Raw genomic sequence first — 10000 nt, 5'->3', positions numbered from 1 at the left:
CTGTTATAACACACACACACACACAGGAAAATACACACACACAGGGAGACAGACACACACACACACACACACACAATATGGACGAAAGAGGTCTAAGTTTATATTTGTATAATTCTCACATGTTTCAGAAAATGGTTCAGAATAAGTCGCTGAAGACAGTAAAAGCTTAACTATGTTTCTGCGTTCCAATTCCCATACTTCCCTACTATTTAGTACGCCAGAAAAAGATTTAGGATGTCCCAATACATTACACGTCAATTGTAGTATGCTGAAAATACATAAATGCCCCACTAACTCCAATAGCATTCTGGAGTATTCGTCTTTATTCTTGACATTTCTCGACATAATGAAAAAAGATCTTCCTTATCTGATTATTTTCTCTCTCCTGTGGCCCTAAAACTCTTCTGTACTTTAGTATGTAGTGTAGTAAAAAGACTAAAACTCTTCTGTACTTTAGTATGTAGTGTAGTAAAAAGAAAAAAGTATGTGATTTGGAACGCAGGGCAAGTCTCTGCTATTGGGAACATGGGTTTTTTGAAGGTGGTTTGAGTCAAGGAGGAATAATTCACTGTGGAGCCGAGATGCTCAAAAAATATATATATAAATAAAAACCAGAAACGGGTCGAATATCAAAGAGTTGCGGATCGGGATTCGGGTAGCGGAGTTTTGACCTCTCGGATCGGACTCGAACAAAATCATCTCTGACGTCACTGAAGCTCTCTGTCGGGTTTTACCTCCAACCGGTTTAGTGATCGCACGGTCTACATTCATATAAAAAGGTGCTCTGGGGAATTTTCAGTTTGTGTTAATTCTAGCGCCCCCCTTTGGACGAAAGCGGTAGTGTTTTTACTACTGCCAGCTGTTGTTCCTGGGTGAGCATAACCATGACAAAGGCATTAAGAAAAACTATATAAAAATAGCATTCTTTGTGTCGTATGCTGTTACATGTCATTTATGCTGTTACATGTCATTTATGATTTATGAAATATTTCTGAAACGGTCTAATTTTTTCTCTGATGATGATCATGAATTACATGTAACAGCAAACGAGACCATCAGTGCAAAGAATGCTATTTTTATATAGTTTTTCTTAATGCCTTTGTCATTGGGTATACGCTCACCCAGGAACAACAGCTGGCGTGGTAAAAACACTACCGCTTTTGTCCAAAGGGGGGCGCTAGAATGAACACACACTGAAAGTTCCTCGGAGCAGCTTTAAAGGGAAGTCTGGTGTGATGGTTTGAGTCAGTGACGAGATGACGGGATGTTTGTTTGGCTGAGTTGATGTGGTCAGACTCTGCGTGAGTGTAATGGCTGTGATAATGGTTTTGGAAGGTGTTAATGGTTAACTCCCAGTTTAAAGTGACAGTAGCCCTGTGTCCTGTCAAAGTCCCAATCAGACCTTCTTAGTGGCTGAATTTCAGACGTTTTAAAGCTGGGGTGGAGGATTTGGGGAGAAAATGGCAGTTGGGATAGAGATTTGAATCCAAATACCTCAACCGCTCCACTTGTTCTCTTTGGTCCCTCCCCTATGGTCTCTCCCTGACACGCTCTACACCAACACAGTCATGCCAAAGTGAATGGACAGTCCCAACAGCCAATAAGAACAGAGAATCGGAGCCTCGCTCTGATTGGTCAAAGTGTACAGCTCATGTTAACTTTGACCAATCAGAAATCACATACCCCAGCTTTAACTTGTGTTGTTGTAGTCGAGACCACAAAGTCAAACATTTACTCCTTCTTTTAGTGGAAGCGATGAAAGCATTTTCTAAATCGTCAAAACCATTTTCAAATCAATATTTTGTTTCAAATAATAAAGTCTCTACAAGGAACTTTTAAATATTTCTGAAACAGTCTCATTTCTCCTCTGATGATCATAAAATATATGTGACAGCAAACGAGACCATCAGTTCAAAGAATGCTATTTTTATATAGTTTTTTCTTAATGCCTTTGTCATGGGTTTACGCTCACCCAGGGACAACAGCTGGCGTGGTAAAAACACTACCGCTTTTGTCCAAAGGGGGGCGCTAGAATTAACACACACTGAAAATCCCTCGAAGCATTTTTAATAATACTATGAGTACCTGTCAATAAAACTAAACTAAAGTTTTGGTCTTGACATGAAATCTGAAGACCCTTTAAAAAGCGGTTGGTCTCGAGAAACTACAACACTAGATTTTAACGTCTGAAAATACAATAAAAAAAACAGCAGTTACAGATGTGAGGAAATGACTGATGAACTCTGGGTAATGGAGTCCTGAGTGGGATTCTGACATCGAACATACAACTATTAATTATTATTATTATTTTGGAGCTTCGAGCTGAAATTCTCTTTTCAAATCAAGAAATAGTTTTTGCCATAAATGTTGTTTTTTGCAAATTTATCTTTTTAATTTCTTTGTTGTTTGACGTCTGTTGTAAAAGCTTGTTGATGTGCAGATTCTATTATTATTATGATTATTAATTCTGACTGTTGCCGTGGAGATTGTTTAAATATCTTTGCTTCCTTCCTGCATGGTTTACTGTAATCTTTGTTTTTATATGTTTTGTAAAAGTTTGTGAGAGTTTGTTTTGCTTCTTGTAACCATAGGGATAAGGGACGGGCATTTTTGATTTAAAGAAATGTCCTTGATAGATCACCGGGAAAGTTCAAAGAATAATTATTGAATCTAAAGTCGCTACGAGGAACTTTTAAAATACTTCTGAAACAGTCTCATTTTTCCTCTGATGATCATGAATGACATGTAACAGCAAACGAGACCATCAGTGCTAAAGAATGCTATTTTTATATAGTTTTTCTTAATGCCTTTGTCATGGGTATACGCTCACCCAGGAACAACAGCTGGCGTGGTAAAAACACTACCGCCTTTGTCCAAAGGGGGCGCTAGAATGAACACACACTGAAAGTTCCTCAGAGCACCTTTAATGAATCATGCCCATCCCTAATACCAACGAAATGCTTCTGTGTGTGTGTGTCTGTTTTTTGCACTTTACTGTTTTGACTAGTTAACATAATTTACTTCTTGCCCCCCCCCCACACCCCCCTGTCAGTGAAAAGACACCCCCCCCCCCCTGTCAGTGAAAAGACACCCCCCCACCCCCCCCCCCCTGTCAGTGAAAAGCACCTTCTACATTATAACGTTTGTGAGTTTTGATTTGTTTGTTGTGACGAGAAACGGAACGAAGAAATAAGTTTAATGTGAATCTATTTTCCTACGATGATCGACCCAAATAAAGGAAGTGACGTTCACGCGCTGAAAATGTTTATTTTTTATTTAATTTTTTTGGGCACTTTTATGCTTTATTGATAGTGTAGAGACAGAGGTGAAATGGGGCAGAGAGGGGAGTGACATGCAGAGAACGACCGCGGGTGGGAATCGAACCCGTGTCTGCTGCTGGGCCCGGCCCGGGAGGGGGACGCCCTACCAACTGAGCTAAAGGCGCCCCCATATTTTATTTATTTTAAATCAAGATCTTTTTATTCGTTTTTTTGTACAACAAAGTGAAACAGTTGTTCATTTGTTACAGACAGGTAGTGTGAAAGAATAAATAAAAAACAACTTCTGCCACTTACATCGAGACAAACAGTAAAATTCAATAAATAAACATCAAAATACCCAAAAATAATCCCTCACAAGTCACTGCCAGATTACAGAGCCTGAAATGAGCCCAAAAAAAGGTCCCCTTGCTTTCTGAAAGCCTGCACTGGACTGCCGAAGCAAGTACCTCATTTTCTCTAGCTTAAGGCAGGACTATTTATTTATTTTTTAACTTTATTTTAATGTTAAAATTGACCAACCAATCAATCAATCAATAACCTTTGTTTTCACTTGAAAGACACTGGTATACTGATACTCGTATTATTAGAATATCATGGAAAATTACTTGGAATTGAGGCAAGAATTCATTCAAAAGGGGCCCAAACCAAGTACTGAGTACATATGGATGATTATACTTCATAGAGGGCCGACATTTCTGTATTTAAAATCCCTTTTTTATTGATTTCATGTAATATTCAAATTTTCTGAGATTTTGAATTTGGGGTTTTCATAAGCTGTTAGCTATAATAATCAAAATTATAACAAATAAAGGCTTGAGATGTATCTCACTTTGCATGTAATGAGTCTATATATTATATTATTTTCACCTTTTAAGTTGAATTACTGAAATAAATGAACTTTTGCACGATATTCTAATTTTTATGAGTTTCAGCAGTGACGAGGAGCAAACACAATAAACACAATCACAAGGATAACGTATAATACACAGAGAAAAAATAAATAAAATAGGAAAATTATTAATATATATTAAACATTTAATTTGAAACATTTTTGAAATAATTCCCCGTGTTCCAAATCTCGTTAAATTTGACTTTTCTACATACATCAGCCTTTAGACATAATGCAGTAAGGCAAGGCAAGGCAAGTTTATTTCTATAGCACACTTCAGACACAAGGCCACTCAAAGTGCTTTACAGGGGCAAGATTAGAATACATAAACCACATTATAAAACATTTAAAAGCGAATAAAAGAAGCAAATAAAATAGAAATTGCAGGTTAAAATGGAAACAAAAAAGTCTTCAGACTCGATTTAAAAGAAGTGAGAGTTGCAGCAGACCTCAAGTTTTCTGGGAGTTTGTTCCAGATTTTTGGTGCATAATAACTAAAAGCTGCTTCTCCTCGTTTAGTCCTAACTCTGGGGACTGTAAGTAGACCTGTCCCAGACGACCTAAGGGCTCTGGACGGTTCATAACGTATCAGCATATCAGTAATGTATTTTGGCCCTAAACCATTTAGTGCTTTATAACAGTTTATAACAGCAGGCCTTTACTGTGGCCTTTAGACATAATGCAGTAGTAGGGCTATAATAGGCCTATATGCTACACTTGGGAGACACTTTCACCTTTTTATTTCGTCACTGTTATTTATATATACAATGAATTATGATTAAAAAATGCTTTTGAAAACGGTTTTGTGAAACAATTCCTAATATTCAGTTCTAATGGGGCTTTTATTGTGCAGACACTTTTTAACGAGGCTTTTATTGTGTAAATACTGCGGCCTTCGCGGATGTGACGTCACTGCTGCTGCTGTAAACTCGAGCCGAGCCGAGCCGAGCTAAACCCAGACCAGATGGACCGTCTCCGAGCCTGAGAACCAGGCCGCAGCCCCGCACTGAGCTACCCGCATCACACGCACCAAACCCTGGATTAAGAACCTCCTGAAACCCGCCCTGGAGGTTTAACGGGACGCCGTGGATTTACAGGCCGATCTTTGGGGCCTCTGAGGCGGACTGAAGAAGCTCCGTGCCCCGGTAAGGTCCACTCTCCTCTGGTTCTTTTTCCTCGGTGTTATTGTTTGATGTTTACGGGTCCTGTTGAGCCGCGATCCGCCCTGTAATGCCTGGATGTTCTGGAGGTCCACACCGGGCCTCGGGGCCTGCTGTAGCCCGGCCATCGGCACCCTTCGCTGGGTTGTTTTCATCAGGAGGGAGCGGCTCTCTGGAGGATGTGTTTTTATACATTTTAACATCTGGGGTTTAACCTGCACGTGTCCACCTCTTCGCTGGATGCCCCTAAACCTCCATCCCATAATACTGCGGGACAACAGCCTTTATTTATATATTTATTTATTAAGTAGAAGCTTCACTTTCCAGCTGCGACTGTGTTTATCACCAGCACTGCAGCATTTTACTTTAGTAGTAGTTGGCGACTTCTACAAATGTAAATACTCTCTGAAAAGTAGGACTATACTCAAGACTAAAACCACATTAATTCTGCTTTAAATATTGCTATGAACACACCTACTGTCTCATATAAATAACAATATATTCTAGTGTAAATATGTAGCCTATCCATAAAATAGTCCTTTGAACATTTAGAAATCCTACTAAACATAGGCTACACATGCAAAGTAGCCTACTCAAGACTCATTACAACTTATATAATAATCACATTAATGCTGCTATACATACTAAGGAATACTTCTATAAGCACACTGAATGCTCTGGTTTAAATAACAATATATTCTTCTAGTGTATATATATATCCATGAAATAGTGCTAAACATACTCATGCAAATGCTCAAAAATAAACCTGTTACTGATGTGATACAATAATCTCACAATAAAACTAGTGCTATGTAAATACTCCTACAGATATATTGTATGAATAGGCCTACTGCTAGCGTGTGTGTTTCAGTGAGTGAGTGAGTGTGTGTGTGTGTGTGTGTGTGTGTTGTGTCTCAGTGTGTGTGTGTGTGTGTGTGTGTGTGTGTGTGTGTGTGTGTGTGTGTGTGTGTGTGTGTGTGTGTGTGTGTGTGTGTGTGTGTGTGTGTGTGTGTGTGTGTGTGTGTGTGTGTGTGTCTGTGTCTGTCCCTCCCTCTGTCTGTGTGTGTGTGTGTGTCTCAGTGTGTGTGTGTCTCTGTGTGTGTGTGTGTCTCAGTGTGTGTGTGTATGTGTGTCTGTGTGTCTCAGTGTGTGTGCGTGTTGTGTGTGTGTCTCAGTGTGTGTGCGTGTTGTGTGTGTGTGTCTCAGTGTGTGTGTGTGTCTCAGTGTGTGTGTGTGTGTGTGTGTGTGTTGTCCTGTTGATAAACTTCACTCTTTGCCCCTGAACTGCACACGTCACACTCTGACGGTGCGTTCACTGACACACTGACTCACCTCACACTGAGATAACATTTTGGTTGCGTTCCGAATCGCATACTCTTTCTTTTTTCTATTCTACATACTACATCCGACGATAAAAAGAATCTAGTTAGGATGCAGTAGGCATACTATTGGGACATACTTTACTCTCTTATTTCATCATAACATTGCTCCTTGATCTTGCCTCTTGCTCTTATATCCGTCTCATCCCCGTTTGTTTTCATATGGAGGCTTCGTCGATGTGACGTCACTTCACGTGCGCACTGGATTGTGGGTCAGAATCGCCCAAATAGGATGCACTTTTCAACACTCAGGGCCCACTCACACTAGTGCCACGGCCCCGTGCCAAAGCTCATTAGCATACTAAAGTCTAGAACGTTTGGCTAGTGTGACCACGCCAACTGTATTCCAGCACGGAACAGCCCCTTGGCCACGGCACACCTGGGAGAGGTGTGCCGTGGCCAAAGTACAGATGCTAATGAGATGACACGCGCACAAGCAAGCGCACAGGCGGCGTTCCTGACGTGAATTTATTAAGGATGCATTGTCCGTTAACGTCCGCTGCCTTACTAGTCGGCACCAGAATTGCCCACCACTTGGACTTGTAGCTATAATGTGTGAGAATTAACGTGTGTGTAGGCCTAGGTGTGGGCTAATAAAAGAGGGAGAGAGCTAATTAGGTCGGCTCAGAAAGCAAAGCAAAAATGTTTTCGTGTTTACTCACGTTCGTCAGATGATTTTTTTTCTTTTTCCTCCCGTCAGCTGTCATAACTGCATTTACGCATGGCGGTGGAGACGCACCCAAAACAACACACCGCGGCCCGGTGATAAGGAAACAGTAGCCTACGCTAAGGTTTAACAAGAAACTTTATAAAGACACTTAAAAAAACGATCTCTGCCCATACAAAAAGTTCTGACTTGGATTTGATGGAGCGATCGATGTGTACAAAACCTTCCGGATACATATGGTCTGATGACGGGCCGTTATATTAATAATAAACAGCGTGCTGCACAAATATGAGACTGTCCACCGCGACCTATTACGTCAAGGCTACATTAAAAAAAACAATAGCTTAAGGATTCTCGTTGCTGTTATGTGGAAGTGGAATATTTGATGCAAATTTGGCCGGATGAAAATATTCACAAACAGTCGTATAGCCTACAAGTAGACTACGCTCCAAATCCTAAACGCGCACGGTGCAAGTATGCCCAGGCCACGAGCAGTGTGAGCACGGGCCTGTGGGGAGAGGGGGGAATCGTGCTGAATCGTGCTGAGCACGGAACAGGCAAACGGCACTAGTGTGAGTGCGCCCTAACAATCTTGGCCGCATGAAGTAGGACATCCGGGTACTTCTAACCATCCTAAATCTGGCCACAAGAATCAGGACATCCTAAATCTTTTTTCTACATACTATATAGTAGAAAGTATGCGATTCGGAACGCAACCTCAGTTTTATGGAATAATTCAAACATTTCTAAACGTTTTAACGATGAAAAAATCAGAGAAGGAAGATTTTTTTTTTCCATTATGTCAAGAATAAAGACGAATACTTCAAAATGCTATTGGAGTTAGTGGGGCCTTTTATATATTTTCAGCATACTACAATTGACGTGCATGCATGGGGACATCCTAAATATTTTCCTGGCATACTAAGTAGTATGGAAGTATGGGGATTGGAACGCAGGGCGAGTTTATTCCATTATTTGCCATTTACACACACACACACACACACACACACACACACACACACACACACACACACACACACACACACACACACACACACACACACACACACACACACACAGTACAGACAGTTAGCAGATCATGAGGAGGTATTCACTGATTTTGACAAGAAGCGTGACTGAGTGATTGTAAACTAGGTCAAAAGCCAAACACAGTAGTCTGACCTCACACAGTCAGTCGTTGTAATGTTCACAAGTCACATTACAGGAGATACGAGGAACTTTTGAAATATTTCTGAAACAGTCTCATTTTTCCTCTGATGATCATAAATCACATGTACCAGCAAACGAGACCATCAGTGCTAAAGAATGCTATTTTTATATAGTTCTTCTTAATGCCTTTGTCACGGGTATACTATGCTCACCCAGGAACAACAGCTGGCGTGGTAAAAACACTACCTGCTTTTGTCCAAAGGGGGGCGCTAGATTTAACACACACTGAAAGTTCCTCAGAGCAGCTTTTAATATTTGTCTCTTCTCCCCTCTCAAGCGTTTCACTTCGGAGCGGGTCCTCACACAGGGTCAGCCATAGCACACAACAGATTGGGGGGGGGAAAGGAAGAATTTGGTTATTCTGTCACTAGGATTTATAGTCAAAAATCTCACACACACACACACACACACACACACACACACACACACACACACACACACACAGGTTTACAGGTGACGTAATGTGAGCTCAGCATAAAGTTTAGCTTATTGTATGCACGGCTAAGACGGGAGAAAGTGTGTTTTCAGGTTTAACCAGTTTTTTATGAACATTGTGTGTGTGTGTGTGTGTGTGTGTGTGTGTGTGTGTGTGTGTGTGTGTGTGTGTGAAGCCGCCCACGCGTCACATCTGGATTCCATCTCTCTCTCACACACACACACACACACACACACTCACACACTCTCTAATGACATCATTCTCTCTCCCCTTCACATTTTTTCTTCATATGAACGATTCACACACATCAGCAGTTGCAATTTCCTCACAACATTCACTCACTTTTCAGAACTTTAAAGGTGCAGTCAGTGATTCTGGAGAACGCTTGTTGTCAAAATCAGTGAATATCTCCTCATGATCCGCCACCTGTCTGTACTGTGTGTGTGTGCTGACAAAAATACAGTGCTTAATACACAGCCTAGGCTCTGTAAACTGGTATGTAAACTAAAGGGAACCACTGTATCTAGCAACATGCCCTTTTACAGAGCCTAGGCTGTGTATTAACACTGGATTTCATTTCAGAGCACACACACACAGTACAGACAGGTAGCAGATCATGAGGAGATATGTGTGTGATGGTGATGATAGGTTGGTGAACAGAAGGACATTACATAACACACACACACACAGACACACACACACATAGAGACACACATAGACACACACACACACACACATAGACACACGCACACACACACACACAGACACACACACACACACAGAGACACACACACACACACACACACACACACACACACACACACGTACACTGCTATGTGGGTGGAGTCACATGAACAAACACAACAGACTCAGATGCTGCAGATTATGTTTTAGACTTTAACCGTTTCCTGACCAGATGTGTGTGTGTGTGTGTGTGTGTGTGTGTGTGTGTGTGTGT

General features: G+C 41.1%; 1 protein-coding gene across 2 annotated transcripts in view; it reads left to right on the top strand.

Annotated features, from left to right (window-relative positions):
* Positions 1-5121: 5121 nt before the first annotated feature.
* Positions 5122-10000, top strand: part of LOC307264227 (phosphatidylinositol 4-kinase beta-like) — a 57419-nt gene continuing 52540 nt past the window's right edge. For both annotated transcript variants that reach the window (XM_080045539.1, XM_080045538.1), the window contains exon 1: positions 5122-5315. The gene's annotated coding sequence lies outside the window, so the exon portion shown is untranslated. The remainder of the gene's footprint in view (positions 5316-10000) is intronic.

The sequence above is a fragment of the Ammodytes marinus genome, assembly GCF_949987685.1.
Source record: "Ammodytes marinus genome assembly, chromosome: 17".
Taxonomy (NCBI): Eukaryota; Metazoa; Chordata; class Actinopteri; order Uranoscopiformes; family Ammodytidae; genus Ammodytes; species Ammodytes marinus.
This window is presented reverse-complemented; position numbering and strand designations above follow the sequence as displayed.